This window comes from Giraffa tippelskirchi, chromosome 13 (genome assembly GCF_054371585.1).
Source record: "Giraffa tippelskirchi isolate mGirTip1 chromosome 13, T2T-mGirTip1v1.2.pri, whole genome shotgun sequence".
In the NCBI taxonomy this organism is placed as follows: domain Eukaryota; kingdom Metazoa; phylum Chordata; class Mammalia; order Artiodactyla; family Giraffidae; genus Giraffa; species Giraffa tippelskirchi.
In genome coordinates this window covers 13,528,682-13,555,659 of record NC_137287.1, presented here as the reverse complement: position 1 = coordinate 13,555,659, position 26,978 = coordinate 13,528,682, and the positions used below count along the sequence as shown (strand labels likewise).

The window sequence follows — 26,978 nt, the reverse complement described above, 5'->3', positions numbered from 1 at the left end:
TTGTTTATTTATTATTATTTTATAAAATTACTAATTTAATTGGAGGCTAATTACTTTACAATATTGTAGTGGTTTTTGCCATACATTGGCATGAATCAGCCATGGGTGTTCATGTGTTCCCCATCCTGAACCCCCCTCCCACCTCCCTCCCCATCCCATCCCTCAGGGTCATCCCAGTGCACCAGCCCTGAGCACCCTGTCTCATGCATCGAACCTAGACTGGTGATCTATTTCACATATAATATACATGTTTCAATGCTATTCTCTCAAATCATCCCACACTTGCCTTCTTCCACAGAGTCCAAAAGACTGTTCTTTACATCTGTCTCTTTTGCTATCTCGCATATAGGGTCATCGTTACCATCTTTCTAAGTTCCATATATATGCATTAATATACTGTATTGGTCAAAAACATAGACTTTAACACAAAAAATTATTACTAGGGACCAATGGGATGTTTTATAGTGATAAATTTTAATTATTATAATTATTTATAATTGCATCTTATTAGAAAGATGTAACGATTGTAAGCATGCATGGACCTAAACAATAGAGCCTCAAAATATGTGAAACAAAACCTGACTGAATTGAGGGGAGATGATTCAGTAGTAATTGGAGATTTACATACCCACTTACAATAGTGGATAGAACAACTCAGCCGAAGACCGGCAAGAAAAAGAGATTTGAGTAACACTGTGAAACAAGTACACCTAACAGACCTCTTAGAATACTCCACCCAAAACACCTCCTTCTCAAGAGCCCATGGAACATTGTCCAGTAATAGACCATATGTTAGGTCATAAAGCAAGTCTCAATAAATATAAAAGGATTGAAATTATACAAAGTATATTCTCTGACCAATGGGATGAAGTTAGAAATCAATAGCAGAAGAAAATTTGAAAAATTCATAAATACGTCGAAATTACCCAACATCCTAAACAAACAGTGGGTCAAAGAGGAAGTCACGGGGAAATTAGGAAAGACTCTGGAATGAATGACAATGAATATACAATATACTAGAACTTATGGGATGCTGCTAGTGTTGTGCTTAGAGGAAAATTTATAGCTGTAAATGCCTACATTAAAAAGAAGATACATCTCAAATGAATAACCTGACCTTCCATCTTAAGGAACTAGAAAAAAGAACAACTAAATATAAAGAAAACTAAAGGAAGAAAATAATAAACACTAGGGCAGAAATAAAGAAAAGCAAAACAAAAAATTAGTGAAACCAAAAGTTGGTTCTTTGAAAAGATCAACAAAATTGGCAGACCTTTAGCTAGGCTCACCAAGAAAACAGGAAAATGCAAATAGTTAAAAGCTATGAACACAGTTTAGTAAATATACTAAACGATATGCTTTGTGATTATACTAAAAGCTATACTGTACAATTTAAGTGGGTAGATTTTTAGGTATATGAAATATATCTCAATACAAGTGTTTTAAAAACACAGAGGCAAACTTTAATGTTTATGAAACCAATATAGGATAAAATCGGTGGAAATTTCGGAGAAAAATTATGTACTTTTATGTTTATACTAAATACCACATGTCAAATGAAACAAAAATCTCAGAAGAAACCTTGAGTGAGGAAGGCCTTTCTTGACCAATGGCTTCCAACTTTCTCATGTGTTAGAATCACCTGGGTGTGTGTGTGTGTTTGTGTGTATGTGTACTGAGTAGTGTCCGACTCTTTGCAACCCCACCAGGCTTCTCTGTCCATGGGATTTTCCAGGCAAGAATACTGGAGTGGATTGCTACTTCCTACTCGAGGGGATCTTCCTGACCCAGGGATCGACACTGCGTCTCTTGCACGTCCTGTATTGGCAGGCGGGTTCTCTACCACTAGCGCCACCTGGAACATCCTAGAATCATCTGGAGGGCTTGTTAAAAAAGACTTCAGACCTCTAGAGTTTCTGCATTGCAGGTATGCAATGCAGAAGAATTTGCCTTTCTAACAGTTTCCTGCATTTTGCAAATGCTGCTAAGAGACCACACTTTCAGAACTTCTCATAGATACAAAAGTGGTGTAAGAGTTACAGAAATGGAGGGAGGAGGAACATTGCAGATAGAGGACTGAGCATGCTCAGAGACCAGGTCGGGAAGGATCGTGGCGCATTTGAGTAGCTGTAGGCAGGCCACAGTGGCTGGAGGATGCTGCAGAAGCTGTAGGGAAGAACCTGGCCACTCAGGGGAACCAGGAGAACAGAATGGTGATGACTCAGGGAGATGTAGGCCAGTCCAAGCCCTAAGAGCAATTATGCAAAGGAACAGCGTGATTAGATTTGCATCTTAATGAGATCACTCTAGCTTCTGGTTGGAAAATGGCCTGGAAAGACCAAAAAGAGAAGGCAATGAGTTGATAGATGTTCTTGTAGAACAGGCCAGAGGTTGATGGCCTGGGAGGTAGCCTTTCAGCAGTGCATGTCCTGCTAGTGGATAGATTTGAAAGAGACCTTAGGAGGAAACAGGGCTTCCCTGGTGGCTCAGACGGTAAAGTGTCTGTCTGTAATGCAGGAGACCCAGGTTCGATCCCTGGGTTGGGAAGATCTCCTGGAGAAGGAAGTAGCAACCCACTCCAGTATTCTTGCCTGGAAAATCCCATGGACGGAGAAGCCTGGTGGGCTACTGTCCATGGGGTCGCAAAGAGTCGGACACGACTGAGCGACTTCACTTTAACTTTCACTTAGGAGGAAACAGTGATGGATTTGGCCACTGATGGGTGGGGGAGGGTGGAGAGCAGGGAGGCAGGAGGGATGAGTTGTCAAGGATGACTCGTGGGTTTCTGGCTTGAGAACAGGAGAGATGACGGTGCCGCTCTGCAGGCTGGCTGAGACTGGAAGGGGGCCAGGCCTGGGGGAGATCCTGAGTTCATCTGTGGCTTGTAGGCTTGGAACCGCCCAAGACTTCCGCGGGGAAGGTCGAGCCAGCAGTCAGGCATACAGGTCTGGGGTGGAAGAAAGGTATGAATCGTCACTGGTGTAGGTTATTATTGGAGAAGGGCCGAGTATACTTCTTATACTTAAGAAGGGCCAAGATCATCTTAGAAGAGAGTGTAAAGTGAAGAGAGGAGAGGTCACACCTCTAGGACCTCTAGCAGGTAGGGGTGGAACAGGAAAGAAAGTTCCCTGACATCTTCAACAGAGGAGACAGGAGAATAACCCAGCCTGTGGAACCACGGAAACCTGTGGTGAGGGGTGGGGGTAGGTCAAGAAAAGACTGGAGAACAGTTTCAGAGGCAGTGGGAAGTGAGTCACCGAGGGTGACAGAAAAACATCCCTTGGATGGGGGTCCTGATCAGTACTTACAGGGCAGTGTGCCTGCCAGTGAAAGTATCCGAAGGCTTTTTTAAAAAATTACTCTTTATTGGAGTATAGTTGCTTTATGACGTTGTGTTAGTTTCTGCCATACAGCAAAGTGAATCAGATATATTTATCCATGTTAAAAGTGCAAGTCACTCAGTTGTGTCTGACTCTTTGAGGCCTCGTGGACTGTCCATGGAATTCTCCAGGCAAGAATACTGTAGTGGATAGCCATTCTCCAGGGGATCTTCCTGACCCTGCGATTGAACCTGAGTCTCTTGCGTTGCAGGCAGACTCTACCGTTTGAGCCACCAGGGAAGCCCATATGTATACATATAGCCCTTCTTTTTGAGATTTCCTTCCTATTTAGGTCACCACAGAGCACTGTGTAGGGTTCCCTGAGCTATAAACATTAAGTTCTCATTATATATCTATTTTATACTTAGTATCAATCTGTAGAATCTAGAAAAAGGGTTTAGATGATCTTATTTGCCGAACAAATAGAGACACAGACATAGAGAACAAACAATTGAAGGCTTTTTACTGACAGAAGATGTTTATGATATAATGCTGAGTTTAAAACTCAGAATACAAAATCACAGTTGTCATCGTAATTATATAAAAATCCTATGTATGAAACAACCAATAAATGAACATCTATTATTTTAATTAGTCTAGCACTATAAAAGGTATGAGGAAATGTGTTTTCTACCTTGTGGGGTCAGGCTTTAAGCTTTTTCCTTAAATAAGATCCTGAAGTTGGAATTCAGCCTATAGTTGGAGTTAAATCTATTCAAAACAGGATATTTTGTCAGCTGAAAGATTATTTACTCTTTTCTGTTTTTCTGTCAGTGTGTCGGGTTGCTTTTCTCACCGTTTATTTAAATACAAATTGATGAACCCTTCCCGGGGCACTGTTGATTTAATGCAAGTTGGCAGTGACTAATCTCATTGGCCATTAGCCTGTGTGATGTTCTTGTCCTTTTCTGATTCCCTTTCATTCAATGTAATAAAGTATGTTACTCTCATGACTAGGTTTTCAAGCTGTTTGGTACAGAGTTGTAAATTTCCTTGCCTTTTCTGTAGAAAAAGACCCTCTTATTTGGAAGGAGCTCTTGCGTGGTTAGATTTCTCCTCACTGATTTCAGGAATTCCAGCCCCGATGTTAGAGACCTTACAGTGGCCACAGTCCTCAACCTAAGGCAAGTAAGTTTGCAGCGGACTGTGAGGGCAGCTACCCACCTCTGGGTGAGAAAGGAGCATGTATTTGCAGAAAATCGGACCAGGCAGACATTTTGTGATTCCTTCTCTGGTCTGTTCTGAAGTTGCTCAGTCGTGTCTGACTCTTTGTGACTCCTTGGACTGGAGCCCCCCAGGCTCCTCTGTCCATGGGATTCTTCAGGCAAGAATATTGGAGTGGGTTGCCATTCCCTTCTTCAGGGGATCTTCCCAGTTCTGATCAAGCGCTGTGAAACTCCAGCTAATGCTTTCACCTTCCTCCTTATTGAGGAAGCAGATTGTGTAGCTAATTAACTGGCTCTCACTGAGGACTACTAGACATTTGTACTCTGATTGCTGGCTAAGGAGAAGTGGGATAAAATCACTTGGACTGTGGAAAAATTGAAGTTTATTTTTTTTTAAGCACCTGGTCCCTCCCTTCCATGCTCCTGCCAGGAGGAGCCTGCAGGTCCCTGATCTGCCCATCACTCGGGCAGGAAAGAGGGCCTGGACTGTCCCCCAGTGCAGGACCCGAGCTCAGGGAGGGATTAGCAAATGCCAGTCTCACTGTGTTCACACCGCCCCCCTGCTGCCCTGCCACCTGCCTCCAGAGGAGGGGGAGATGAGGCCATAGAGAGGGCTCAGGAGCCTTACTCCGGGGCAGCGAGGCAGAAGGGGCTTTGTGAGATCATGCCAAGAGGGTTAAGCCCACCTGAGTACTGCTTTGGGGGTATGGGGCACATCTGGGTTGAGCAGGGGAGCCCTATGGTCAGGTTATGGTGTCTGCAGGGTGCGAGGTGGGCTTAGAACTGTTGCCATTCACCTGCTGTGCATAGCAATAGGGATTCCTGGGGTAAGGCCTTACTAAGACCTTAATCCTGGAGAAGGAAATGGCAACCCACTCCAGTATTCTTGCCTGGAGAATTCCATGGACAAAGGGAACCTTGCCTGGCTACAGTCCATGCAGTTGGAAAGAGTCAGACACAACTGAACAACTAACACTTTCCTATTGATATCAGAAAACATTTATCGAAAGTCCAGACTCTTGTTCAGCGCATCCAAAAGAAGGTAGGCAAGGAACAAAAAACTCAAAGAAAGACACACACTGAGGCTGAGGAGCAAAAAAGAACAAAGAAGCAGTTTATTGAGGCAAAAGCAAAGGACACACTTTTCGAGTGCAGGCGTCCTTGAAAGTGGGGGGTACACTGCAGAGTGTACCCCTTTTATCTTATTTTAGGCCCTTGAATGAAAGGAGGTCATTTGATTAGGAGGGAGAATATTCATTGAGGGGAGAGTCGAGGTGAGGCCTGGATGGCACCAGTTTGCATCTGTGCATTTGTCTCCTGAAGCCACCGTTACACACACTGTAAGAGCTGCTTGAAAAGCTATGACCAACCTGATAGCATATTGAAAAGCAGAGACATTACTTTGCCAACAAAGGTCCGTCTAGTCAAAGCTATGGTTTTTCCAGTAGTCTCGTAGAGACTGAATGTGAGAGTTGGACTATAAAGAAAACTGAACGCCGAAGAATTGATGCTTTTGAACTGTGGTGTTGGAGAAGACTCTTGAGAGTCCCTTGGACTGCAAGGAGATCCAACCAGTCCATCCTAAAGGAAATCAGTCTTGAATGTTCATTGGAAGGACTGAGGCTGAAGCTGAAACTCCAATACTTTGGCCACCTGATGCGAAGAACTGACTCACTGGAAAAGACCCTGATGCTGGGAAAGATTGAAGGCAGGAGGAGAAGGGGACAACAGAGGATGAGATGGTTGATGGCATCACTGACTCTATGGACATGATTTGAGTAAGCTCTGGGAGTTGGTGACGGACAGGGAAGCCTGGTGTGCTGCAGTCCATGGGGTCGCAAAGAGTCAGACATGACTGAGTGACTGAACTGAACTGAACTGAAGATCTGTTTTTCCTTAAATTGTCTCTCACTAGTCGAGCAGCCACAGGTGCAAGGTTGTTCAGGGTCATCAGCAACCTGTGCAATTTTATTGCACTGCTCCATGGTTTTCATGGTCAGAGTTTCTTGTTCAGATGCTAGAAAGGTTCTGTTTTAGATGCCATTCCTCCATGTGTGATGGCCTCAGGAAATTCGAAGCAAGGAGGTGGCTTTGCCTTCTGCCTAATTTTTATGCATGAGGAGGCTGTCCTTGGGCCCGGCCCTGTCTTTCCTGCCTCATTATGTGCCAGGCTGTGGGCATGACCTCTGTCTCCAGGCTCGGGGGTTAAATGGCAGGCCCTGATCAGAGCTGTAACTTTTTGCCTCACCTCAAACTCTGTCCAGCTCTCTCAGGCAGGCTGCCGGAGTGAAGGTTCTCAAATGTACATCTGCCTGTGTCCCTTCCGCCTAAACCTTCCCATGCCTCCTCCAAGCCCATGTCAAGTCCACACTCCTCAGCCTGACTCACCTCACCACCTGGTCCTGGAGAACAGCTTATGCCACTGCTTCATCCCTCATATGCAGCCCCCTGACCAGCTCCTGCTCAGCTTCTAAACTCCGACTTCTGTGTTTGTGATTTGTGATTAACCTCATCCAGATTACTTCATTGGCTAGCTGTTTCAAGTACACATTGTCCTTGAGTTTTTTCACCCCAGTGTTTTCACCCAGAGCTTTTCAACACATTTGCAGAACTCATAACCTTTGGCAGAGCATCCTTATTCATATCGCCCTGTCTTTTGGGTTGGAGTCTTAGGATGGACTGTAATGGTCCCCCAAGGACATGAGCCACACTGAGCAGGTTCGCTTAGATGCACATGCTCAAGAGTTCTGACCTCTGGATTTATGGTCAAGCCACAATACATTATTGATCACTTTGTACTTGAAATGATTGGAGATAAAAAATTTCATTATGCTTGATTTTTAGGTGGTTTTGTCCTCTAATTATTCTAAACTGCTATTAGATGGAAAAAGATGTTTATACTGTAGACTCCCTAACTGCTATCATGTCATGAAAGCATGTAGCACTCAGTATGCTCTCTGCTACCAGTAGCAGAATTAATGGTTCTGAACTAGTTTTGAACAATAGGGATTTTTATTGTTTTGTGTAACTAATCTGAAAGTAGATGGTTCCAGGTTGAATCTAGGGATGAATAATCAAACACTCAGGCAGTTTCCAAGCTTTACACCACACCCTCTAGATATGCTGACTTTTGTTTTCAGACTGTTGTCCCATGGTCTCAAGATGGCTGCCACAGCTCCAGGCATTGCATTTTCTCACTGTTGTATTCAAAGCCTGGTAGGAAAAGGATGAGGAAGAGAGCTCTCTTCTGTTGAGTTGCTCTATTAATCAAGAAGGGAAGAACACCTTACAGACTTCTCTTTAAGTCTTTTTAACCATAACGGGTCGTTTGACAACCTCCAGTTGCAAGGGAGGCTGAGAACGCAAGTGTCTGACATTTTCAGCCTCTAGTGTGAGAGATGGGTTCTATTAGGAGGGAAAAAAGTGGACAACAACTCCATCTGCCACAGAGAATATATATCTTGCATGTGTATTTCATGCACCCACCAGACAAGTACAGAGCATCTGCTGAGAGCCAGGTTCTTGCTGTAGGTGCTAGAAGCGAAGCTTCACATCATCTGACTCAGTCCCTGCCCTGTCCTGGAGAGAAGTTGTATTCATAAGCCAGAGATTAAAAATCAGCAAATTAAATGCAAAATACTCTCAGAACTCCTAGGAGCAGAACTGAGAAGCTATCTTGGTTTTGGAGAATGGAGAGCTTCATGGAAGAGGTGACATTTGAACTGTGTCTTGAAGGATGAATAGGAGTTTACCAGGGGGAAGAAACGAGAAAAGGCCATTTCTGACGAGGGGGCAGCAAGGGCAAATTCAGAGCTCTGCGAAAACCTGCTTTGGTTTTATTGACCACCACCTCCTCCATCACCACCCTGGCTCTGAAAGAGTGCCACCCTTAACCAGAGCTGAGCCTCAGGGCCCATTTGGCTGTTCTGAGAATGACAGTGATGTGTGCTTATTTCACTTGGGGAGCCTTCATTCAGAAGGACATGAAGTCCTTCAGGCCTGCGTGGGTGGTGTGGGCTGCTCCGTTGGGGCATTTGTTCTTCGTTCAACCCACAGTGACATCCCCACTGTTGGAGGATGCTGTGACCCTCACCCACTGTATGGAGGGGAATGTCTTGCAGAGCCTATGCTGTTAGTCTCTCCCTGCACCCCCGCCCCTGCCGGCCCTGACGTTGGCCATATGACCTGAACCAGGCAGTGGCTATGCCCGCCCGCTGGGTATTGTGATGAGTCCAGATGTGAGCAGGAGTGATTGAAGGCCTTCCCTGGATTTCTTGAAGTCCAGCCTGCCTGATTAGAGAGATGGAGCCTGTGTCCTGCCAGGGCTCCAAGCCCATATCCAGGCATCTCTCTGCACGGCTTCCCTACGTATCCCGTTATGAGAGCGACAAATCACCTTTCCCACTTGGGCTCATTGGAGCTGGTTTTATCACTTGCAATAAAGTCTTGGCTAATCTACTAGCACACATCATTAGCGAAAGCACACTGTCTGCCGCCTGGCTGCCACCTCTGCTGGTAATGTCCCTGTCCCCAGTGAGGCCTTCTCTTCTGTCTTACTGAGTCTGGTTGGAGGACGAACTCCTGGGAGGGCTGGCTCGGCATCTCTTCTCCCGTTTCTCCAAGACCTTCCCTCTGTGGCTTCTTTTGCTCCAAGCCAGCCAGTGGCTCCTGTGGCCCCAGTGGCCCAGGGGTGCAGGTCCCTGTCATTCCACTGCTACGTGGGGTCCATGCCATCCGGGAAGTTCCCCCATGCACAGCTGGAGCCTGTACAGGTGATAAAACTCCCTCTACCTTTCACTGTCACTCCTTTGGGACGTTCACACGTTTCCCTGGGCCTGTGGTCCACTCGCCAGGGGAGCCCATCACCTTGCTGACACGTGAGCCAGAGCACAGGGGCCCAGAGAAAAGCAACAACACTTCACAACCTCGTCTGGCCCAGGAGCTCCCTTCTCTGGGCAGCCCCTCTCAGCTGGAGTCTCTCCAAGCTTCATCAACAAGATTACCCTATAGTCAGATGAATGACTTCTCCACTCCTCATTTTCTTCTCCTGAACAGAACACCCTCCTATGGAGGCTTCCCTGGTCTAGTGGTTAACAATCTGCCTTCCAATGCAGGGAATGCAGGTTCAATCCCTGGTTGGAGAGCTAAGATCCCACATGCTGCAGGACAAGTATGCTCGCTCACTGCAGCTACTGAGCCCGCGGGCCACAACCAAGAGTCCATGCATTGCAACAAAAGATCCTGTGTGCTGCAACCAAGACCCAACACAACCAAAAATAAAAAATAAAAATTAAATCTGATTCAAGCTGAATTCCTTTAAAAAGAAAAACAAAAAAACCTCCTATCCAAGGGATCGGCAAACCAGGCCCCATGAGCCACATCTAGCTTGAGTCCTATTTTTGTACAGCTGTGAGGCAAGAATGGGTTTTACATTTTCAAATGGTTGAAAAAAATCGGAAGGGTGATCCAGGTGGCGCTAGTGATAAAGTACCTGCCTGCCAATGCAGGACATATGACACTCAGGTTTGATCCCTGGGTTGGGAAGATCCCCTGGAGGAGGGCATGGCAACCCAATCCACTATTCTTGCCTGGAGAATCCCATGGACAGAGGAGACTGACAGGCTACCGTCCATGGGGTCACAAAGAGTCAGGCACGACCGAAGCGACTTAGCACCCAGTATGACATTTCATGGCATGTGAGAATCATATGAAATTCACATCTCTGTATCTGTAAGTAAAGACTGATTGCAACACAGCCACACCCATCTATTTGCATATTGTCTGTGGCTGCTTTCACACTGCAGTAGCCGAGGGTGAACTGCTGTGACAGAGACCATAGGGCTTCTCGGGGCCTAAATGATTTACTGTTTACAGAAGATGTTTGCAGAGGCTGCTCTGTCCTTTCCCTTTTGGTTTCTGGTGACTTTGGTTCCACCCAGATCTCCCAGAGAAAGGCACACCCCTCGTGCTGCTCCAGTGTGGGGACTTTGGATTTTCAGGGGACAAGGAGGAGAGCACAGCTCAATCCCAAAGGCTTTATGATCAGCGCTGATGTTTCAGACTTCCGAGGGGACTTCTTGGGGGAGAGTGGGCTTCTCATGCCCTTCAAATGACAACACACGACAGTGAAAGCTTCAGATCCAGAGGCCAGTCCTGGGGCAGCTACTACTTCTACGACCTTCCAAGACAGCTTTGGAGGCTGTCCCACTAGATTCCCCTAGGCTGTCCCACTGGCTCCATAAAGAAAGGCCTAGATCCTGCCCCTTCCTGGGCCAACCGTCACTTCTGCTTTGCTGTAAGGATTCAGGAAACTAATGGGGACTTTGGCCCAGGATGTCTTTGGGACGTGATGGCAACCTCCCACTAATTTTCTCTTTGCAACCCCAAGTCTTCGGACTCCCACAGTCTCAGCTGGCCTGGCCATGAGCCAGGGTTACCCCAGGTTCTATTCTGAGTCCTAAGGTTTGCCACCACTTGCTCTTAATGGCCAGCTGACCCAGGAGGCACAGGTGAAACTGTCAGGCTGGGTACCTGGGGAGCATCTGAACTAGAGATGGGCAAGTGTAAGCATCACTGATGGGCTGATTGGAAGAGTAGACCACACAGGTCCGTCAAGGTGCATTTGGCTGCAGGTAACAATCCCCGTGTCAATGGCGGTGTAAGCGCAGCAGGCACTTAATCATCTCACATGGTACGGCATCTGGAGGTGTGCTCTGCATTTTCTTTGGTGGCTCAACGATACCAACAGGACTTCAATTCTTTCTCTTTCTGTTTTACTGTCCACACGATACAGTCACCATAGCTCCAGATGTGACAGCCATATTCAAAGGCAGGGAAGCCAGGGCAGCAAAAAACTTTATACTTGCTTGGCTCTTGCCCTTCAGAGAGTGAATGCCTTTCCCAGAAGCCTCCAGCAGACTTCTCTGTACATCTCTGTGGCCAGAACCATCTCTACCTGGTACTTGAGCAAAATCGGGATTGTATGAGCAAGAAGATGAGGAGATGTAGCCGTGGCAGCCTCCACCCTTCATGGCCACTGGACTTTCTGGACCAATCAGAAGTTAGCCCCTTCTATTCATCTCCTGCTGAGTCTTGCCTTTGGAGGATACATTGGAGGAGTGAGATGTGCAGAAGGGGAGATGGGCAGGAGGCAACTCAGTGTTGGGTCTGACGCACCTCTCAGCACCCTGCAAGGAAGAGGGGGGTCAGAAAGCTGGATACGCAAAGTAACTCTTTCAAAAGTCTTCGTCCACAAGGGCTATAAAAAATGCTCGGATTGTTAAGTGGCTAAGACTACATACTCCCAAAGCAGGGGGCCCAGGTTCAGTCCCTGGTCAGGGAACTAGATCCTACATGCTGCAACTAAGAATTCCCATGCAGCAGGTAAAGATCCCATGTGCTGCATCTAAGACCTGGCACAGCCAAATAAATAAATATTAAAAAACAAATTTCCTAGGTTGTTGGGTAAAGACTTAAAAGGCAGGAAGGTTGGGCTTCCCAACCCAGCCTTCCCTTCTGCCCCCTTTTCAGGTAACCTAAGTGTGTAATGGTGGTTTTGTTGTGAGCGGGGCCAGGCCAGGCTCTTGCTGATGGAGAATGCTGGTGATGCGGGGTTGTCACCATGTCAGGCGGTCTGGTTCACAGAGCAGACAATTTCCCTTCCCCCAGCCAGTCTCCCCTCTTTCCAGCCCTCCCCTACTCCCACCAATCATCTCAGCAGGACCCTGCTCTCCTAAGAGGGTGGTCAAGAGTTGGGTGTTTGTCCTTGAGCGGTTGAGTTTGTGATCACAAAGTTATCCTTCCCCAGGAGGTCATCCCAATTCCCAAACCCTTCCTGGCATGCTTCCTGGGACTCATCTCTGGTTTGTTCCCGGGAGTAAGGAGGGTTCCCTCTTTTTGGTTTTTTTCTTGTTCCTTTGCCTGGGACAGAGGGGGAGGTTCCCGGAGGTGACATTTCAATCTATCTTCTCCAGGACCAGTCGTCTAGAGGTCTGTCTGGGTCTGTCTGCTGCTAACGGGCTGTGTGCAGGCCATTAGGTAGAGCCCTAGCTGGCAGTTTTTTTTTTTTTAAAGCCTATTATTTTAATTCCCAAAGCTTTTACAAGGAACAGGCAGCAAATACAGCAACAGCAGCACACTCTGTCTGCCTCCTAATTATGACAGTTCATGACTCAGAATCTCAAATTGGTCATTTCTTTGGCCCCAGCATCGTATCCCACTCTTCCCCACATCCCCTCTGAAAGAGTCAGCCCATCTTGCAGGAGGAGGGGGTGCTGATGTAATTCATCATGTTACAAATATTACGTGTGGGGTGGAATAGCGATGCTGTCTGTTGCAGGGCAGGGGGTGAAGAGAGGACTAAAACTTATTTCATTAAAAACCAAGAGAAAGTCACATCAAGCCCTCATCCCTGCACGCTCCTTTTACTGTGCTCTGTTTACCAAAGCTCCTGTGTTTATTTAATTTTATTGGAAAATAAGAAATACGCCCCCCCCCCCATCACTGCCTCACACAGACATGGCTAGAAATAAGGTGTGTTTATAATGCTTTTAGATTTTCTCTCATTAACCCACCACTTCTCTGACCTGGTGGGGTGTGGACATTGTGGGGGTGGGGCAGCAGGCATCGGGGTGCTTCTTCATGTGCAGGGCGGGCTCCCTTCTCCTGGGGTGCCGAGGCCCCCGCCACCCTCCTTCTGTGGTTTAAAAGCTCTCCAACACGTTCTCTATTTCATGAGTGTGTCCCTAGTCATTTCAAGTTTCCCCCAAGCAACAATTGGAAAATTTCCCCTGAAATCAAGCCTCGTTTTTCCCATCCTGATGAATAAAAAGTCAGGCCAAGGTGAAGAAATCCCCTTTCTCACCTCCAGTTAGTTCTCTGCCTCGTCTGCTCCGCCCATGCACTGAATCCAGTTCTGCCTAGTCCCCGGGGATGCCTCAACCTTAAGTCCAAATGATGCTTCCCTGCATCCCATTTGACTCTCTAGCATCTGGTCCCAGAATGCACCCAGGCGTTTCATCTACCCTTTCTCTCGACCCCACACTGTGACCTCAGACTTCACTCGCCCTCTTGGGTCTTGATCACTTCCACGTGTATGGATCCAACCCCGCGTTCTCCCCTGAACCATGAGCTTGTTTAGCCAACTGTCTTCGAGGTACCCTCACTGGGTTTTTTTTGGCTGCACCGTGAAGCATGTGGGATCTTAGTTCCCCGACCAGGAATTGAACTCAAGTCCCCTGCATTGGAAGCAAGGACCATTGGACCACCAGGGAAGTCCCAAGATTCCCTCACCTTGAGTCCCCTCCCACCCTCCCTTACAGAAGGATTAGCTGTTCACCCTTCAACACATGTCCAAGATAGTAGGGCCCCTCGGGGGCCCTCCATGCCTGCCACCCAGGGAGCTGCCCCTTTGTATACAAGTCTCATATGGTCCATTGCATGTGGAGTTGTCTTTTATTGGTCTAAATGCTTGCTTCCCCTCCCTCTGCAGAGAGACACTCCCAGCTCTGGGCAGACCTCTTGCAAAGTCATTATCACCTGCGCGAAGAGTAATCATAGGAATGATTTCCTTTGGCAGACTCACCAAATAATAGATTTCTAACCTCCCTCATTACTTCCCCTCCCTCCTATTTAACCAGTTCTCAGGGCCCTAATATCTCACAAGTCCTTCCTAATGGGCTCATTTCTAAAATCATTCTCTTTTTTAATAAGTCAGGGGTAACTTGCCACGTCTATCACTAACGGCCTCTTTCAAAATGTCTGGGCACCTCTCCTGGTTTTTGAAAGGCCCTAAATGGTTTTCTGAGTTTGAGCAGGACCAATTTTTCCTTTTACCGATCTGCAGCGAGAACATTTCTGAATGACTCATAATATCTGTATCGCAGTTTTCTTCCAGTGGATTAAAAATATTTTGTACCTTTGATATTTTTTGCCCTGATATGTGGTGTCTACAGATCAGGACCCTCTTTCAAGGGACCGTATGTTCCTTGAGGGCCACAGTAGTTTACATGTGGACATGGTAGTGTCTACATATTCACTGCCCTTCTCTGGGCCCATTTCCTGAGCATCCTCCCCGTTGCCTCCTCCATGGGAGGGATAGATACCCTTCCTGTCCTGCTGGCTTCTGGCTTGGCTGTTGGACTTACTCTGGCCAGTGGTATATGAGCAGATATGACCTACTTTGGGCTTCCCCAGGTGGCTCAGTGGTAAAGGGTCCACCTGCAGTATAGAAGCTACAGGAGACACAGGTTTGATCCCTGGGTTGGGAAGATCCCCTGGAGGAGGAAATGGCAACCCACTCCAGTATTCTTGCTTGGAGAATCCCATGGACAGAGGAGCCTGGTGGGCTACAGTCCATGGGGTCTCACAGAGTCGGACACGAATGAAGCAACTGCACACCGGCAAATTGCTATGGCACAGCACAACATGGCAAAATCAGACCGATACAGATGCTGTTGGTCATGCAGAGAAGACGGAGATTTATATGTTGAAAACTCTAAGGAGGTTTTCTTACTCGCCCATTGGATCATGGGACGCCTGCTAGGTTGTTAAAAGGGGTGCATTTTGGAGAAGATTCATTAAACCTTCAAAACCCTATTTCCCATTGCAACTTGTCACCATCTCCCACTCTTGGCAGCCGTTTCTCCCATCACCATAGCAACACACGTTCGGGGACAGAAACTGTAAAATCCTCGAAAGGGATGAGGGAAGCAATTTTTACTTCCTCCTTGGACCTCAGAAACCTCATCTTATCTTCTGTAGCTTTGTTACCTAAGGTAAAGATGAAGGCAAAATGTCCTAAGACTAAAGGGTCTTGTCCTTTAGTCCTAAGACAAGGAGTCTGTTTAAGAACAAGGAAATGTTACTGTACCTGCTGCCAGAGGAGAAGAGGAGAAAGGATTCCTCAGAGGGTGTCCCACTGCAAGGGGATCGCATATATATGGGAAGAGCTACCCCCAATCCAACTGAGCCCCAGTCCACACACAGCAGCAACCTCTAGGTGGTACTTTGTTGAGAATATGTCTTGATTGGGGGTCTGCCCTGTGTGTCACTTGGATCACCTACGTCTCGGAACCAGCAACCCCAGATACTCTGATGAATCATGTGTATTTTGAGGTCATTGAATCGAAATAAGTGCAAACAGCTCTCTCAGGACTGGCAAGTGCATCTTCTCTTTCTTACGCAGAAGTCTAGTTTTAGGTTGTTGATTTGTTTCACCAAAGAGCTACATCAGAATTTTTTTTTTTCACCTGCATTTTTTTTTTTAAGAGAAGATTTGACAGTGGTCTTTGGAAATAAATGTCCTGGTAACTTTCTACGCTCACACCTGACTCAGCACCAAACTAGGGCAGATGGGAGCAATGACCTGTACCTGTGCCACCTGTGGGCATCCTGGGCTGGAGAACTTGAATTTGAGATGGAACAAGAGGGTCTCAGCAACATGGACCTGCCAGGTAGGGAGGTGGGTGGACCATCAGGGTTCTCAAGAGAGCGAACCAATAGGAAGTTGGAAATATTGATTAAAAGAAGTTAGCTCAGGGACTTCTCTGGTGGTCCAGTGGCTAAGTCTCCACACTCCCAATGCAGGGGGCCTGGGTTCTATCCTTGGTCAGGGAACTTGATCTCATGGGCTATAACTAAAGACCTTGCATGCCAAAACAAAGATTGAAGATCCTGTGTGCTGTAACTAAGACATGGCCCAGCCAAATAAAATAAATATATATTAAATAAAAAAAGAAGTTAGCTCAAGCAATTATGTGGCCAGAGAAGCCCCACGATCTACTGTTTGCAAGCTGGAGACCTGGAAGAGCAGTGGTGTAATTCAGTCTGAGTCTGAAGGCCTAGGAATCAGGGGAGCTAGTGGGATAAATCCCAGGCCAAGGACAGGAGAAGATGAGATACGCCTGCTGAAGCTGTGAGGCAGAGAAACAAAAAGGGGCAAATTCCTCCTTCCTCAGCCTTTTATTCTGTTTAGGGCCTCAGTGGCTTAGATGTTGCCTAGCCACAGGCAATGGCACCCCACTCCAGTACTCTTGCCTGGAAAATCCCATGGACGGAGGAGCCTGGTGGGCTACAGTCCATGGGGTCGCTAGGAGTCGGACACGACTGAGTGACTTCACTTCCACTTTTCCCTTTCATGCACTGGAGAAGGAAATGGCAACCCACTCCAGTATTCTTGCCTGGAGAATCCCAGGGACGGCGGAGCCTGGTGGGCTGCCGTCTATGGGGTCGCACAGAGTCGGACATGACTGAAGCGACTTAGCAGCAGCAGCAGCAGCAGCAGCCACACTGGGGAGAGTAGATCAACTTTACTGAGTCCACTGATGCAGATGCTAATCTCATTGAAAACAGCTTCATATGGGGAGCTCCCTGGTGGTCCACTGGTTAGGAATCAGTGCTCCCACTGCCAGGGGCCCAGGTTCAGTCCTTGGTTGTGGAACTAAGATCTCTCAAGCTTTGTGGCTCAGGAAAAAAAAAAAAGAAAAAAACAAAACAACCTAATAGACAACCTGGAAATAATGTTTCATCTGGGCATCCTGTGGCCAGTCGGGTAGACACATAACATTAACCATCTCAAGAGGAAAGCCAGATGCAGCCCCAAGGCCCACCCCAAGGAATGGGCCGATGACAAAATGCCAGCAGCCTGAGAAGACACAGGGAGCAGAATCACATCTGGGGAGGCTCAATTGAGTTGGGGGTACACAGCCCAGGACAGGGGTACCGAGGCCTCCACAGCATGATCTCAGAGTTATCCATTGTTAGTCGGACTCTCACCAGCACCTGGAATAAGGAAGGAAGGTTGGAAAAAGTTCAGAAGAAGGTGGATGGCAGGAGTGGGCGGGGGTGCGTGCCTTATTGGAGCAGGGCTGGGTCGGACCTGCCAGTGGAAACCAAGACAGACTTCTTGCAGCCAGATGTGTGCTGGACCAAGGAACTGGAGAGGGTGGGAATGGGGCTGCGATTTGCGAGCTTCAGGGCCCGCAAGGCTGCCCCCCACCAAAGTCTGAGACACAGAGATCTGGTGGAGTGATCCCTTTCAGCGTCCCTGTGAGGAGCCCACCTCCCTGGCTGTCACAGGTCTTTGCAGATTTCATGGGACGGAGGCCCTCCCTCCCCCGTCCCTGCCCCTGCCCTGACCAACTCAGAAAGCTTCTTGTTTCTCTTTCCCATTCTGGCAACAGCATCTGACAGTTTCACTCTCTCAGGCTGTTAAGATGTTCATTTCCTCTCAGGTACAAATGGAAATTAGAGGAAAGAAAATGCCCTAGAATTATTTGATGTTTCTCTAATTTGATTGCCGGCAGCCCTCTGAACCTGATCATCTCATTATTGCCACAGAAGGAAAGGTGAGAGCACGGCTGGGGGCAGGAAGGGGCGGGGTGGGTTAGTCTCTGTCCTCTCCTTAGACCTCAGAAACCAAAGCGCCCCCTCGAGAGAGAGCCTGGCCTATTTTGTCACGAATAGATGGATTCCCAAAATGAACTGAAAGGCCTTGAGTAGTTTTGGAGGAATATTAAGAGAATTGTGTTCGTGTTTATGATCAGTTCCTGTCAGTCTCTTCCCATCTGTTTTCCTGAGAGGAGCCCTCTGCAGGAAGCTTCATCCAAGAGTCATAGCCGTTGTGGGGCTTTGAGCATCCTGAGATGGGCAGTGGCTCCATTTTATGCATCCCCGTGAATGTTCCTCTCCTTCCGTGTGGAGCAGAGGGCTGTACTGGGCATCGGAATGCTGGTTTACTGGACTCTGTTACAGCTTTGAAAAGAGCCCCTACTGTGCTTTTTCCTGGTGTAAGGGTAGCAACTTCTGTCATCTGCTCCCCAGCCTCCCAGCTCCAGTGTAGAGACAGGCACATCTCTTCTAGAATGACTTTCCAGACTTCCAGCGGCAGGCAGTGTGATGAGGGCTACTAATGTTCAGCAAATTGAGTTTTGAAGTTGGGGCTTTTAGTGACTTTGTGTGTGTGCTTCTTTCGAATCTTTCCTATGGAAACGTCCCAATGTCAAGGTAATAATAACCTTTTAGTCAGCACATCACACAGAACACGTGGATTTTAGAAAAATCAAAGATTTAAAGGGCAGGGACCCTCAAAGTCGTGAAGCCCAACTTCCCCAGTGTTTCTGTTATTTCTACAGAATCCTAACATGGTAATGGAGACCTTACCACCGCCCTGAGGGATGAAACCATTAGTGAGAGATTGCTCTGGTTGGGTTGAGATGACTCTTTGCCGGTAGTTCTCAGGTCTGGTCCTGGTTCTCACAGTTGGGAAGTTCAGAGGCGGATAAAGCTGCTCCCTGAGGTTTTCTTCTCTGGACCAATAACCAGTTGCTCCCACCATTGCCCATGTGAAAAGGGCTCAAGTCTTCTTGGATTTCTGGCACATTCTGCTCATCAGTCTCTAAGGAAAACCAGGAGCTCCAGTTTCCTGAACAGGGCGACCCCCTCCCTTCACTTGGAGAATTTGAGGGCCAGCCAATTTGGAAACCACGGCATCCTGTGTGCCCTCAGGTAACAGCCTCCTCTTGCCCTTGGTGCAGGTGTGCAAGCAAGGATGAAGGACCGTGAGGCACACACACTGGGCCTGCTGAGGACTTCAGACTCCAGCAGTGGGACCCCAGTCCTTGACCTGAGGATCTTTTAAAAATTGTTGATGAATTTATTAAGGTGTCATTGACCCAGAGTAAACTGCACATATTTGAAGTGGACAGTTTGATCAATATGACCTATGTGTATATATTGGGTTGGCTAAAAATTAATTCAAATTTTCCTATAAGGTGTTATAGGAAAACCTGAGTGAACTTTCTGGTCAGCCTTACACATCCATGAAACTATCACCTCAATCAAGATGGTGGACAGTCCATCACCCCCTACAAAAATCTCTTTGTATCCTTCATAAACTCTCCTCTCCTCCCTCCCAGGCAACTGCTGGTCTGCTTTCTGTCACTAAAGATTCGTTTACATTTTATGGGGCTTTATATAAGTGGAATTGTATGGTATGTACTGTTTATTTTCTGGCTTTTTAAAATGTTGCTCAGTGTGTTTACTTTGAGATCCATCCACGTTCTTGTTTACATTCCCACCAGCAGTGCACCAGTGTTCCGGTTTTTCCACACCCTCACCAGCGCTTCTTACGTGTCTTTTTGATGACAACCGTTGTGAGATAATATCACTTTGTGGTTTTGATTTGCATTTCCCTGATGATTAGTAATGCTGGTCACATTTTCATGTACCTGATGGCCATCTGCATGTCTTCTTTGAAAAAATGTCCATTCATGTTCTAAGCCTATTTGAAAATCAGATTGTTTGTTCCATTCATATTTTATTGATGCTGTGTGTATGGCATTTATTTCATTTATTTTGGTTTCCAGTTGTTGATTGCCAGTATGTAGAAACGCAGTTGGATTTTTTTTTTTTGATCTTGTATTTTGCAAACTCACAAAACTCATTTATTAGTTCTCCTAGCTTTTTTGTAGATTCCAGTAATCATGTCATCTGTGAATGAAGAGAGTTTTACTTATTCCTTTCTAATCTGGGTGACTTTCATTTCTTTTTCTTGTTTTATTCCACTGGTTAGAGTACACTGTTGAACTGAAGTGGTAAGAGCAGAAATGTCATCTCCCTGATCTTAAAGGAAAACTGTTCAATCATGATTAAGTATGATTTAGCTATAGTATTTTGTAGATAGGTCTTTTCAGGGCTGAAGAAATTCCCTTCTATTTCTAGTTTGATGTGAGTTTTAATTAGGAATGGATTTGATCAAATTAGGAATTTGATCAAATACTTTTCTGCATCTTCTGGGATATATGTACAGTTTTCCTTTTTCATTTAGTCTGTTAATATGGTGAGTTACACTGATTGGTTTTTGAATGATAAACCGACTATATATTCCTGGGTTAAACCTCACTTGGTCATGATGTATTCTTTTTTATATATCATTGAATTGAATTTTCGAAAGTTTTGTTAATTTTTTGCAACTACATTTATAATGGATATTGGGCTGTATAGTTTTATTTTCTTGTAATGTCCTTGTCTAGTTTTGGCATTAGAATAATGTTGGATTCATAGATTGGGTTGAGAAGTATTTGTCATTTAGTTTTCTGGTAGAGATTGAGCAGAATTGGTCTTATTTTTTGGTAGGTGGTAGACTTCAACAGTGAACTCATCTCGGCCTAGTGATTTCTTTGTGTGAAGTTTTAAAACTATAGATTCAATTTCTTTGATATGAACTTTTCAGGTTACCTGTTTCTTCTTCAGTGAATTTTGTGACTTACAAAAAGTTTGTGCATTTCATCTAAGTGGTTGAATCAATAAGCATAAAGTTGTTCATAGTATTTCCTTATAATCCTTGTCATATCTGTTCAATCTGTAGTGACATTATCTGTCTCATTCTGAATGTCTTCTTGTCTATGTATGACTGGATTCCTTCTAAATTTATTGTGATGTGCTTTATGGCCTAGACTATGGTCTGTCTCAATAAATGTTCTCTGCACACCTGAAAATAATATACAGTCTGCTGCAGTTGGGGTGAAGTGCTCTCAAATGTCAATCAAATCAAATTAATATTGTTCAAATCTACTGTATCCTTGCTGATTCTATTTCTGTCAGTTATTGAGAGAATGGGCATTGAAATACATGCCTGTAATTTTTCTACTTCTTCTTGCAGTCTCCAAGGTTTTGCTTCATTTATTTTAAAACATTTATTATTCACATTTAGAATTGTCATGCCCTCTGATTAATTGACCCCTGAATCATTATGAAATGACCTTCTTGGTAATATTCTTTGTGCTGAAATCTACTTTGCCTGGTATTAACATAGCTGTCCCAGCTTTCTTTTGACTACTTGTACGTGGTATATCTTTTAAAATGTATTTACTTTTTTTATTTATATTTATTTTATTTGTCTATATTTGAGTGCAATTTAAGGGCAGCATATAATTAGGTCTTGCTTTTTTACCCAATGTGACTATCTCTGATTTTTTTGTGGCATGGTTACAGCAATTTAGATTTTTATGGGTTATTAATTTTTTTGGCTTAAATCTATCGATTCACTATTTATTGTCTATGTGTCCTGTCTCTTCTTGGTTTCTTTTTCCTCTTTTTCTGCCTTCTTTTGGTTTAATGAGTATTTTTTATGACCTCATTTTATCTCCTTTGTTGGCTCATTAAGTCTTAACGCTTTTTAAAGATTTTAGTGGCTGCTTCAGGGTTTATCGAATACATTAAGTGATATTATACGACTTCACATACAGGATGAGAACCTTGCAAGAAGAGACTTCCATTTCTCCCCCATAACCTTTATGCTACTGCTTCCCTCTGATTTATTTTTACGTATGCTATAAACTCCACAATACCTTGCTTTTATTTTGTATACTCTGTCAATTATCTTTCAAATATATCTATACAGCAACAACATGATATATTTCCCATCTCTGGCGTTCTTTCTTCCTTTGTGTAGATCCATACTTGCATTTGGTATATACTTCCTTCTGCCTGAAAAATTCCTTTAACAACAATTATTAGCTCAGTTAATAATTAGCTTTTTTCAGCCTTTCTATGTCTGAAAACCTTCATCTTTTGAAAAACATTTTTGCTGGGTATAGAATTCTAGGTTCTCTGTCTTTTTTCTTTCATTACTTTAAAGATGTTGCTTTATTGTCATCTTGTTAATTTCTGACAAGAAATCTGCTGTAATTATCCTTGTCCTTGTATATATGACATGTCCTTTTTTCTCTGCTGCTGCTTTTAAGGCTTTCTTTTTTATGCCTGGTTTTCAGCAACTGGTAATGATATGCTTTGGTTTATAGTTTTCATCAGAGTAGTAAATTTTTCAGTTATTTCTTCAAGTATTTCTTCTGTCCTTTCCCCTGCTTTGGGGATTACAATTACATGTATATTGACCACTTGAAGTGTTCCAACACCTCACTGATGCTCTTTTCATTTTTTAGAATTAATTTTTCTCTGTGTATTTCATTTTGGATAATATCTCTTACTAATCACTAAACTTTCTTTTCTTCTGCTATGTCTAATCTATCATTAATCCTATCCCCTGTAGTTTTCATCTTAGACATTGCAGTTTTCATCTTTTTTAAAATATCTCCCATGTCCCTACTTAACTTTTTGAACTTACATAATATAATTATAAGACTGTTCTAATATTCCTGTCTGATAATTCTAGTATCTTTGTCAGTTCTGGGCATTTTCAGTTGATTGCCTTTTCTCCTCCCAATGGGTCCTGTTTTCTGCCTTCTTTTTGCATGCTTTGTCAAAATATTTGATTGGATGTAAGACATTGTAAATTTTATCTTATTGGATGATAGATTTTTTTTTTTTTATTCCTGTATTCTTGACTTTTGTTCTGGATTGCAGTAAAGCAACTCGGAAACAGTTTGATCCTTTAACGGTCTTGCTTTTAAGATTTCTTAGGTGAAATCAGCAGTGTTCCGTTGAGGGTAATGATTCCTCATTATTGAGACAAGACCTTCCTGAATATTCTACTCTAGGCTCCAGGAGTTATAGGGGCTTTTTTCCCACCTGACTAGTGGGAACAAGCATTATCCCTGTGCCTGTGTGAGCACCAGGCACCACTCACTCTAATCCTTTTGGATAATTCTTTCCCCAGCTTCAGACAATTTTCCCTACACTAATGTGCCAACCAATTTGGATGAATTCTCCACGAGAACTGTCTACAGATCCCTGAGGTTGTCTTTCTGTATCCCTCTCTCCTTTCTTTTACTTGGTTCTGCAAACTCTGCCTTCATCTCCCCACACTCTCAAGATGAGGGATTTTTAAGCTACATTATTAGAAAAGCAGCAGGCAAAACATACACTTCACATAATCATAGGCTAGGATAAACAGTATGATATGACAGAATCTTAGGTTTAGCCCCATCCTACCAGCTAAAGATGTGTGTTTGGGGGAATGGGATCATCTCCTGTCCTGGCATGATCTGGAGGCTAGGGATTATTCATGCAGTTGCCAGTGGTGGGGTTTATCACAGAACCCAGAGTTGAGGCAGCACCTTCTCTTGTGATGCATGTTGGGGAGATTGAGGTCCAGGCCTTGTGGTTGAACGGAACTGATTGCTTTAAGCACTGGGCTGTAGTTAGTTTCTGTGCTTTTCAGGAACTCCTTTTTCTTTTTTTTAATTTTATTTTTTATTTTAATTGGAAGCTAATTACTTTACAATATTGTGGTGGTTTTTGCCGTACATTCACATGAATTAGCCATGGGTGTACATGTGTTCCCCATTCAGGAGCTCCTTTTTTCTGTGAGGGTGTCCTGTGTGGGATCAGTCTTGGAAAAATTAATTTTAAAATTTTAAATTAAATTTAAAAATTTAAATAAAAAACAGCATGGCAAAACAAAAAACCAAATGTTTGCAAAATACATGCCAGAGTAAGTGGCTTAGAAGCAGCACATATAAAAAAAAACTAAGAGTAGTAGTTGACATCATGTGAGTCAGACTGGATGTGGCTGCCAAAAAAAAAAAAAGTTAATGTGACCTCAGGTTAAATTAAAAGAAATATTTCATCTAAGGTAAAGGAGGTGACATTTACTCCACTCTGGCAGCCTGCTAAGGGGGCAAGAACTGTGATGATGCTGTTGACCTCCTCATCAAGTCCAGAGTCCTTACCCTCTACACCTTTTGATTTTATAGATAATTAAATGTCTGTAATTTAAAGCTGCTTTTGGCTGTAACTTGCAGCTGAATATTCGTCACTAATGCAATCATCCCAACAAAAATTAATTGTTCCCCATTATAAGCATTCATGTCCTTTCCTCCTAGACTGTGATCTGATGGGACTAGACTCATTGCCTGGCACACAGTAGGAAATAGATGTATATTGGATTTTGCATGAAAAAGCGAAATTCTCTACACATCTGACTAGCCTTGGCCACTTTTATGCACTGATGGATAATAGCAGAATATGGAGAAATGTTTCTGAGTGTGAATGTTTATCAGTCTTCTTGGTATGTGTTAAAATTCAGATTCCCAAGCTCCACTGCCCAGAGATTCACCTTTGGTAGGTCTGGGGGTGATCCTGGAGTCAACATTTTGAATTAGCCAAGATAATTCTAATGTTTAGTGTCTTCAGGCTACTTTGAGAAATACTGATAAAGAAAATCAAGGACTGCTCAAGTATACACATGGAGATTCTCCAAGTTTGGAGGGTAAATTTTGTAGTCACTGCCTAAATTAACTTTAAAGTCTCTTTATATGTCTTTAAACCTCCTGATGTGTGTGTGTGTGTTTTAATGGGGTATCGTTGCTTTACAATGTTGTGTTAGTTTCTGCTGTACAACGAAGTGAATCAGCTGAATGTATACATATATCCCCTCCCTCTTGAACCTCCCTTCCACCCCTTCCTCATCCCACCCCTCTAGATCACCAAGAACACGGACCTGAGCCCCCTGTGCTATCCAGTAGCTTCCCACTAACTAGGTATTTTATGGAGTGGTGTATATATGTGCAAGCTAAGTTGCTTCAGTTGTGTCTGACTCTGTGGCCCTATGGACCGTAGCCGGCCAGCACCTCTGTCCATGGAATTCTCCTTCACTGGGAGACACGTTCTTTACCACGAGAGCCACCTGGGAAGCCCAGTAGTGTGTTTACATCAGTCCTAATCTCCCGTTTCATCCCAACTCTCCTTTTCCCTGCCCCGTATCTGCATGTCTGTTCTCTACATTTGCATATCTATTTCTGCCCTGCAAATATGTTCACCTGTATCATTTTTCTAGATTCCACATATATGTGTTAATATATAGTATGATATTTATTTTTCTCTTTCTGACTTACTTTACCCCTGTATGACAGACTCTAGGTCCATCCACATCTCTACAAATGACCCAGTATCATTCCTTTTCATGGCTGAGTAATGTTCCATTGTATGTACCCTTGATGTGTTTTTAAATGATGTGGACCAAAATCTCTTTTCCAGGATATCATAAAGATCTAGTCCAACCCAAACTCATTCCTGGGGTGTCTGCAGGACAGTTGTCCTCCCATCTGTCCTCAGATGGCCCTCTGGAGTCCTCCTCATGTTTCCTTAGGTCTCCTTGCATGTGTGCTAAGTTGCTTTAGTCGTGTCTGACTCTTTGCGACCCTGTAGACCATGGCCCGCCAGGCTCCTCTGTTCATGGGACTCTCCAGTCAAGAATACTGGAATAGGTTGCTATGCCCTCCTCCAGGGGATCTTCTTGACCTGGGGATGGAACCTGTGTCTCTTCTATTTCCTGTATTGGCAGGCTGGAGGTTCTTTACCACTAGCGCCGCCTGGGAAGCTCATTGTCTTTCCCTCCAAACCAGTTAATCTGCTAGATTTGGCCTCAGGGTTTGTTCCAAGTCTTGAACACAGAGGAGAAAGAGGAGGAAGAAGGGGGGGGGCGAAGGAAGGGAGGGAGAAAGGCAAGGAGAAAAGAGAGAAAAGCAGCAAACACAGATGGTGCGCTGTCTCTTTTTTCTTTAGGGAATTTATTCATTTCTTCTGGATGGGTCTCCTAAGAGCTTTTGAAAACATTGCCTTTTTTGTTCAAAAGAAAAATCTATGCACTTAATCACTTGCACAGCAGGAGGGCTCCTGACAGGTAGGAACATTGGGACCAAAAAGGTGATATTGGAATAAGAAACATATTGTCAGTCCCATAAGCCACATGCAAGTCATGTAGAAATTGAAAGGAAATATTCAGTCTTATTTTTGATCATATTTATTGTAGAGTATTTAGATAGTATGGAAAAACACGAAGACGACAGTAAATATCATGATCTATAACTCAATAGCCCCAATAAAACCATGGTTAGAGTTTCTTTGCTTGCATAAACATATACTTTTTAACTTTTGAAAAATGAGAATGAGGGATTTCCCTGGTGGTCCAGTGGCTAAGACTTTGTGCTCCCAATGCAGGGGGCCTGAGTTTGATTTCTGCTCAGGGAGCTAGATCCCACATGTCACAACTAAGAGTTTGCTTGCTGTAGCTAAAAAGAGATCCTGCATGCTGAAACAAAGATCCCGAATGCTGCATCTAAGCCCTGGCACAGCCAAGTAAATAAATATCTAAAAATCAGTAGAAAAATGAGAAGGATGTTTTTAGCCTATATTTTCCACTTAAATTTATAATGAACATTTTCTCCATGCAATAAAATATTCTATAAAAACCTATTTTTAATGACTGTTCTCTCTCTCTCTCTTTATATATATATATATATATTCTAATATCTGCCTATTGCTGGATATCTAGATATTTCTCTCATCTCCATTAAATAGAAATACTGTTCTTCCTTTCCCTTTTTCTCTTTCCTTCTCATATTCTCTTTCCTTCCTCTTTTTCTGTCCCTTCTCTTCCCCATCTTGCTTCTTATCCTAGAGTTAGGATGGCCTCACCCAGCATTTGGGGAAGCAGGCTGGCAAGGGAAAGAGGGGCCACATGGAGGCCCTT

At 44.5% G+C, this 26,978-nt stretch overlaps 1 protein-coding gene and 1 non-coding gene across 3 annotated transcripts in view; both read left to right on the top strand.

The window, feature by feature from the left end:
* CALN1 (calneuron 1) overlaps positions 1 to 26,978 on the top strand; it is a 693,518-nt gene that overhangs the window by 122,817 nt on the left and 543,723 nt on the right. The window lies entirely within an intron of this gene.
* On the top strand, positions 2,476 to 2,547 carry TRNAY-GUA (transfer RNA tyrosine (anticodon GUA)). The gene has a single exon. It is a non-coding gene; the product is annotated as a tRNA-Tyr (tRNA).